Source organism: Cryptotermes secundus, unplaced genomic scaffold (genome assembly GCF_002891405.2).
Source record: "Cryptotermes secundus unplaced genomic scaffold, Csec_1.0 scaffold995, whole genome shotgun sequence".
Classification (NCBI taxonomy): Eukaryota; Metazoa; Arthropoda; class Insecta; order Blattodea; family Kalotermitidae; genus Cryptotermes; species Cryptotermes secundus.
This window is the reverse complement of record NW_019720725.1, coordinates 102,201-109,761: the sequence shown is the minus strand read 5'-3', so window position 1 is coordinate 109,761 and position 7,561 is coordinate 102,201. Positions and strand designations below refer to the sequence as shown.

The 7,561-nt window shown below is 40.9% G+C and overlaps 1 protein-coding gene across 1 annotated transcript in view; it reads right to left on the bottom strand.

Annotated features, from left to right (window-relative positions):
* LOC111872558 overlaps nucleotides 1-3,624 on the bottom strand; it is a 52,651-nt gene extending 49,027 nt beyond the window's left edge. Inside the window, exon 1 of the mRNA XM_023866609.2 lies at nucleotides 3,608-3,624. The gene's annotated coding sequence lies outside the window, so the exon portion shown is untranslated. The remainder of the gene's footprint in view (nucleotides 1-3,607) is intronic.
* Nucleotides 3,625-7,561: the final 3,937 nt, after the last annotated feature.

Genomic DNA, 7,561 nt, shown 5'->3' with positions numbered 1-7,561 from the left:
CCAAGTTTCACACCCATACAGAACCACAGGCAAAATTATAGTTTTGTATATTCTAATTTTTATGTTTTTGGACAGAAGACAAGAAGACAAAAGGTTCTGGACTGAATGGTAACAAGCATTACCCGAGTTCAATCTCATCTGTTATCCTTGTTCCCAAATATCTGAACTGTGCCACATTTTCAAAACATCTGTTTCCTATCTTTATGTTATGAATTTGCCCTGCATTTTGGTGACGAGACAGTAACATATACTTAGTTTTCTCAGTGTTTACTTCTAAACCAACCTCTTTACCTATGTCAATTAGAGTCTGTGTGTTTTTATTTGTGGTATCTACATTATCACCCAGTAGATTCACATCATCGGCATAGGTCAAAAAGCTTNCTGATGTACTGTCTCACTGTACTCCCACTTTTCCTCCAATATCTGACGAATGCAAAAGATCTGATCTGTAGTTGATCTGTTACGTCGAAACCCACACTGGTTTCATAATTTCATCTATATATGGACTTAACCTTGAAAGGAGAATATTGGACAAAATTTTATATGAAGTTGATAACAGTGATATCAAGTTGATTTTAATCAACCTAATTAGTTTCATGGGTATCCCAAACTCTATCAGAATATTGTGCAATACTTCCCTCCTAACTGAATCATAGGCTTTCTTGAAGTCTATGAATAGCTGATGTACTGTCTCACTGTACTCCCACTTTTCCTCCAATATCTGACGAATGCAAAAGATCTGATCTGTAGTTGATCTGTTACGTCGAAACCCACACTGGTTTCATAATTTCATCTATATATGGACTTAACCTTGAAAGGAGAATATTGGACAAAATTTTATATGAAGTTGATAACAGTGATATCAAGTTGATTTTAATCAACCTAATTAGTTTCATGGGTATCCCAAACTCTATCAGAATATTGTGCAATACTTCCCTCCTAACTGAATCATAGGCTTTCTTGAAGTCTATGAATAGCTGATGTACTGTCTCACTGTACTCCCACTTTTCCTCCAATATCTGACGAATGCAAAAGATCTGATCTGTAGTTGATCTGTTACGTCGAAACCCACACTGGTTTCATAATTTCATCTATATATGGACTTAACCTTGAAAGGAGAATATTGGACAAAATTTTATATGAAGTTGATAACAGTGATATCCCCCGATAATTACTACAGTCAGTTTTATCACCCTTCTTGTGAACTGGTGCAGTAATAGACTCCGTCCACTGATCAGGCAATTTTTCCTTATGCCAAATAGAAGTAATTAGATTGTGGATCTTAGAACGTAATATTTCGCCTCCTGCTTGGATAAGTTCTGCCGGAATTTGATCACTACCTGGTGATTTATACCGTTTCAATTTTGCAATAGCACTTTCAAACTCAAAAGGGCTCAGCTGTATGGATTTCTGTCTGCCTAACATCACTGACCCTATGTACATTCAATAACTGAGAGAAGTAGTTCCTCCACCTATTCAAAATGTTGTGGGAATCTTCAAGCAGATCACCGTTCTCATCCTTCTCTAAGTTACTGCTAGGCTGGTAACCCCTTTTAAAGTCATTTATTCCTCTATACAGAAATACTCTGTACACATACTGAAAATAAAAACTGATCCCCAAGACGGCCCATTTAGAGACAGACTCGGGAGTTGTACACAAGCCATCCAAAATGTGACATGGCGACCGTTCAGCTTGCAAGTGCCAATAAAGAAACAAATTATTTCGATGAAGAATTGCAACTTCTGGGACGTGATACCGTGTAGTCTGGTACAAGCTTACTGGCATCTCGTAGGAATTTACAGCCTCCGTATTCATGGTCAAAAAGTGAGCACAGCAAGCAGAGCACTCCATATTCGATTCCCGACAGGAGTAATAGATCTAAAAGTTTGTGACGAGCGTACATTAGCAAATATATTATGTTTCTGGACATTATCAATCTCCCTGGCGTTTCGGAGACTGCATTCTGTCTCCGTCTTCAGGCAAAACATTGTGTTTTCAAATATAAACAGGACGGTGTTTTAGATAAAAACAAGGCACTGGGCAGTGTCCATAAGCAAAATATTTGTAAAGTGATGTTTCTTCTCCCCCCCCCCACCAGACAGTCACAGTGTAGTGCTATGCTGATATGTAATTAAGATTTTCAATATGATAGGGCACTTCCATACTTTGCTCTGGCTCTCAGCTTCTTACGCCGTATAGTCCATTGAAATTCAATCGACGTTTAGGAGTATTCTGTCTTCACCTTCAGGGCTGATGAGAATGCCAAGCAAGAGGTTAACATAAAACAAGCAGCAAATGCAGTCCGTATTAATATGTATGTAAGCCGGACTGCTGACTACAAGTCAGTGCGCATCCGGAAGCTCCTGTGACCGGCCAACTAGCCACAGGTTTTCTTGGTTTTCCTCCGCCTTCAAGCAAAGGTTGAGATGGTTCGCAAATTCCACCTTGCTACTCAGTCATTCCAATGCAGCCCTCCCGAATTAAATTCATTACAATTAAACCCCTCTGTTGTACAGGCCACTATATAATCTTTCTAAATTAGGCAATTCATCTGTAATTCGGAAAACCAACTGAGGCTTCACTGGGCTGAAAGAGGACGTGCGCAACATACACTCAGAAGTTGTTTTTTATTCATTCTGAGACTCGTCGCAACTTGTCACAGCCTAGTAGTGTGTGTGACAATTGTGTACTGCTCACACGAATTCTCCTATCAGGAACTACTTTATCGGCCGTGCACCAAGGTCGCTACCAACTACTAACACACTGACGTGCTTTATCTCAATCCGAGGTCCATATTGACGTCACGTCAGAATCCAGCGTGTACCCTGCTCTTGCCTGCAAACGCAATGCATATTACTTCTCATATAACATTTTATTATTTTATAGGCTCGAGTAATAATAGTCAAAGTTAGGGGTATCCAAAGTGAAACCCGTGCACCAATTCTATGTCGCATGATTTCTCTTGTATTCGAAAATAGAATAAAAAATTATTCTAGATAATACGTAAAGAGCCGTTTATCACTTCACAAAGCCCAACCGGTTAATGCTGTTTAAGTAAACAATCGCTATTTACTGTGAGAACCATACGAAACTCAAAGATACACTCTGTAAGGCAAAATACAGAATTATTAAACGTTAAAGCAGGTGGTACATATGGCTACCAATGCCCTTACAGTGTCAAGATGTGGAATTCAGTTGTTCATGGCAGTTAATGCAGAAAGAAGACAATTGTTAATGTTGTTCTTTGATTGCTATGCAGTGTGGTTATGGGCCATGTTGCCGACGTTTCAGAAGTACGTAGGACTAACCGAACACAGACGGGTTACAAGATGTTTTCGTGCTCCGCCTGAGGCAGTCACTAGGAACAGAACACTGCGCAAGATAGGTCACCAGGACATTATGGGCGAGCCGCCACTGGGCAAAGGATACAGCTGGCTTGTCTGATACAGCTTAAGCGAGGTCATGTGACTGAGTGACTGTCGACAGCGACTGGATTAGTAATGTGATTTATTGAAGATACCTACAAAAGTTTAGAAAGAATATACTGCCTCCATCTTCATCTTATATATGTATTGAATTCGTTTTGCTGAGATAAACTGGTTTTACTTGATTGCGAAGACTGTAGAAGGAAATTCTTCGTGCCTTCAGCCCACGAGTACGGCAGAATCCATTATTTCACACGGACGTCATGTTGACCCTGGTTTGTGGATGCGCATGCTGCCCCTAACGTCTGCAACAAGCCCTTCACGGATGGAACTGCACGAGTCATGACGTAAGGACAGCTCCGCATTCCTCGGGACGTTTCGACCAGCATTTTTTCTCAAGTATCTTTATCACGGATACAAAACATCTGTTGACAGAAGTAACAGAATAGTAAAGAAACTCCACAGCATATTGTCAAAAATTATTTTCTGTATCACTCACGAGATATAAACCATCAAAACAATATGTACCCAAATTAAACTCTGTTTACAGAAGGTCCATATTTTATGATACGTAGACCTTCCGATATTTAGGATGAATGTTCTTCAGAAATGTAATAAATTTTTGATTCAATATTCTTAATGTGTATATATTAACAGTCTTCAAGTGCACACAATCCCATCTACCGCTTCTACACTACATGTTTCGGCAGTATGCTGCCATCTTCAGGTGTATCGATCCGTCAACATCCAACGATACAACTCACGCAGCCACAAGAGTAGAACACACCATAAGACACAATATGCAAAACAATAGAAACATAAGAAGAACGACCCCTGTGTGGATGATCAATGACACACATGAATATAAAACATGACATATGAGATAATAAGTTTCAACAAGTTTTGAGTACATAAACTTTATTATTATATAAGGACGTATACAAATTTAATATTATTTATAATTGGACATATAAAGGTAAGCAGTGAAATGGTTGACGGATCGATACACCTGAAGATGGCAGCATACTGCCGAAACATGTAGCGTAGAAGTGGTAGATGGGATTGTGTGCACTTGAAGACTGTTAATACACAAACATTATGAATATGAATTGCTGTGCCCCAAACTTCATGTACAAGTGGATATTTTTATGTTAATTAAGAATAGGTGTTTTTAGAAATTAAGGTTAAGAAATAGACAAATGAAATGTACAAGGAAGCAGGAATTACTACGAAGGTAGTGAGACCAGTTAGGCAATAGCCAGCTAACCTGAATGTTACAGTGTCAGCTTACTAATGCTGACGACAAGGAAGAGGTTAAAGAAAGTAGAGCAGGAAGGCGCTGAGTCAGAGAGGGCAGTAGGCTAAGGAACGCAAACCCCTTTCGCCAGTCAGCCAATGAGAGCTAGCCACCCCAACCAAAATCACGTCATGATGGGCAGGTGTATACGCACCCGGAAGCCGGTGAGTAGCAAGAAGAAAATATAAAAAGGGATCATCATTATCATGATGGATGAAGATATATTTATTTATTGCTATCTTCAGCATCGTCTTCACGTTCATCCCTGTTAGTATTGTTACTACGTGATCAGCCACAACCTCAGAGAGACAGAGAGAGAGAGTGCCGAAGGCTATTACCGAGATGACTCCGAGAGGGTGTTGGCTGGTGGTGTGCGCCAGTATCGTCCTCACAAGTAAGTGGAACTACTCCGTATAGCCATGGACATTGAGCATGATATTATTAAAGTGTAAACCCCCAGGGAGTTAGGAGGAATAATAAATGGACCAGGCTTATGAGGGAAAGAGAGAAAGGGAGAGGTCTAGAAATCCAGAGTCGGGTGCAATGAGTGTAACTACATCCGACCGAAGGAGTATGTATCTAAGCGCAAGGCACCCGACGAACGCCGGCAGTGACTGTGTGTGTATGTATGTAGGGTTAGACGAATAGAGTAGAATAGGAAGAAATGCGGTGTAACGTCAATGGACCTTTCGTCCTTCACCGCAAGGACCTTCCCCTGTGGGTCCTGCATCCCCTCTAGCTTCTCCAGAGAACAGCGGACCCGAGCCAAAGCGGCAGATGTTTAAGTGGTTAACGGGTTACTTAGCCCCCCCCATTTGCGACAGAACATGAATCAGTGCAACAGGACACTAAAATACAACACAATTTTGATTCAATATTTATGCTAATTACATGTTATTTGGGCAGCTCAACGTGAACAAAAAAGATCAACACCACGGTGAGCCACTTCTGGCCTCATCCGTTGAGAATTCTACCCAAATATCTTCTCTGGTCCCTTGATTCATGCGGTTCATTGTTTTCTTTTTTCCTTTTGCTAGTTTCGGAAGTCTGCTTCTTGCAATTCTGTCAACTTGTTGAAAATGAAAGGTACTATATTTAAAAAATTCGCCCACTACGAGTTCTATTTTCAGTTATTTTTAATATGTCTTATTTTCAAATTACGGTCCGACGAAGTGTATTTCAACCTTCGCCACATAAAATTTCATTTCAAAAGCTGCAATTCCAGTTCTGTATTTTGCTTTTAATGCCCAGCATTCATTCACACATGAAAGCACCAGTAATGCTACGGTTTAGTGTGCTTCTGGGGTTGTGTTTGTGAGGGCAGCTACCTTAAAAGACTATAAAATTGTATGCTCCTTATCCGTTTTATACAAGGCACTAAAACCAAATTTAATAAATATCCGCTGAACAACTTGAGACCACAAATGTGCCGATGGATATACATATATAGCATGTGTTATGGCGTGAAGGGGGGGCCGTGGAGGTACCTCCACCGCTTCCGCCACTGGGCCTCTCTTAAGCCGCCGCTACACCTCTCTTATGCCGAGGTGACAGAGGGCGTGGAAATATCCCGCTCTGTCACCCTGTTTAGTATGCTGCCATCATCTTGTTATTTTCAAGAAATCTAGTAAACATATCATAGCTTGCGTCACTGTCCTGGCTTAACTCGTAATTCGCCGGAGCGTTGGGAAGTCCTGGAGTCGTCAAGGAAGAGGGTAACACTTAAGGAAATGTTGGGTTGAATTAAACTCTTACACATTCCTATCCTATTCTATTTACCTACGTCGTTATATACACTATACACACACTGTGCCGACGATTGTCGGTTGTATTACACTGGATAATGAACCTGCAGTCATCGTTGGTTCTACCTCCTGTCACCCTACTGGCGGGTATTCTACGCCTTGGGATCACTGATGAACCTAATCAATCTAGCCTATCTTTCCCTGTGGTTTTACACTTTAAAATTATCACTGTTACACTTAATGTTCATGGCTATATGAAGATGGTTTCACTTACTTGAGATGAGGAAGAAGATGCTCGTCATCAGCAACCAGCGCACACTCACGGCCATCGCTCTCTCGGCGATAGCCTCCCCTGAACTCTAAGTTACTTAATATCAATCAAAAGTCTAAAGGCAAAAGGTTTTTTGATTAAGTTTTCTAGGGTTTATATAACCTCTCTTTGCTGATTCTTTGAGTTCCGGGTAGGTTGCCTGCCCATTCTGACGTGATTTTGGCCTCCCTCATTGGTTGCCCCTCGAGAAGGGGTTGACTCTTTCGGGTCTACCGCCTCCTCCGACTCAGCGTTTTCCTCCTGCCATAGTGTTTATGACCCACTTCATATAGCTCGTTCCTCAATGTCAGCGCTATTACACTGCCGGGTTAGCATTCTAATGACTCAGGCATTCCCTCTTACAATTCTTTGTAGACCTAAGCTTCCTGAATTGTTTCATCATGGCTGTTTCTTAATCTTACAGTCTAGCTACTATTATTCCAATTTTTCCCCAAAAACTATATCTACATGTACGTAACCTTAGCGGCATTACAGCATGTATTAGACGTAAATAAGAAGTAGATCGCTTTATGCATTAAACGTCATGTGACTGCACAGCGATACGACACCAGTCAGCATTGTATAACTCAGGCTTGTATGGTCTCATAGGGAATTGACTAAAGGAAGTACTGTAATAAGGAAACTGAAGAGACTGAAGAAAACTACAAAATCCTCAGTCAAGATGGACTCTGGCCCGGTTGAGATTCAAACCTAGCACCTCCATGATGCAAGTAGGCAGCGTTATTACTGTGCTGATCTTCTCGGAAATTTTAATGTTATTCT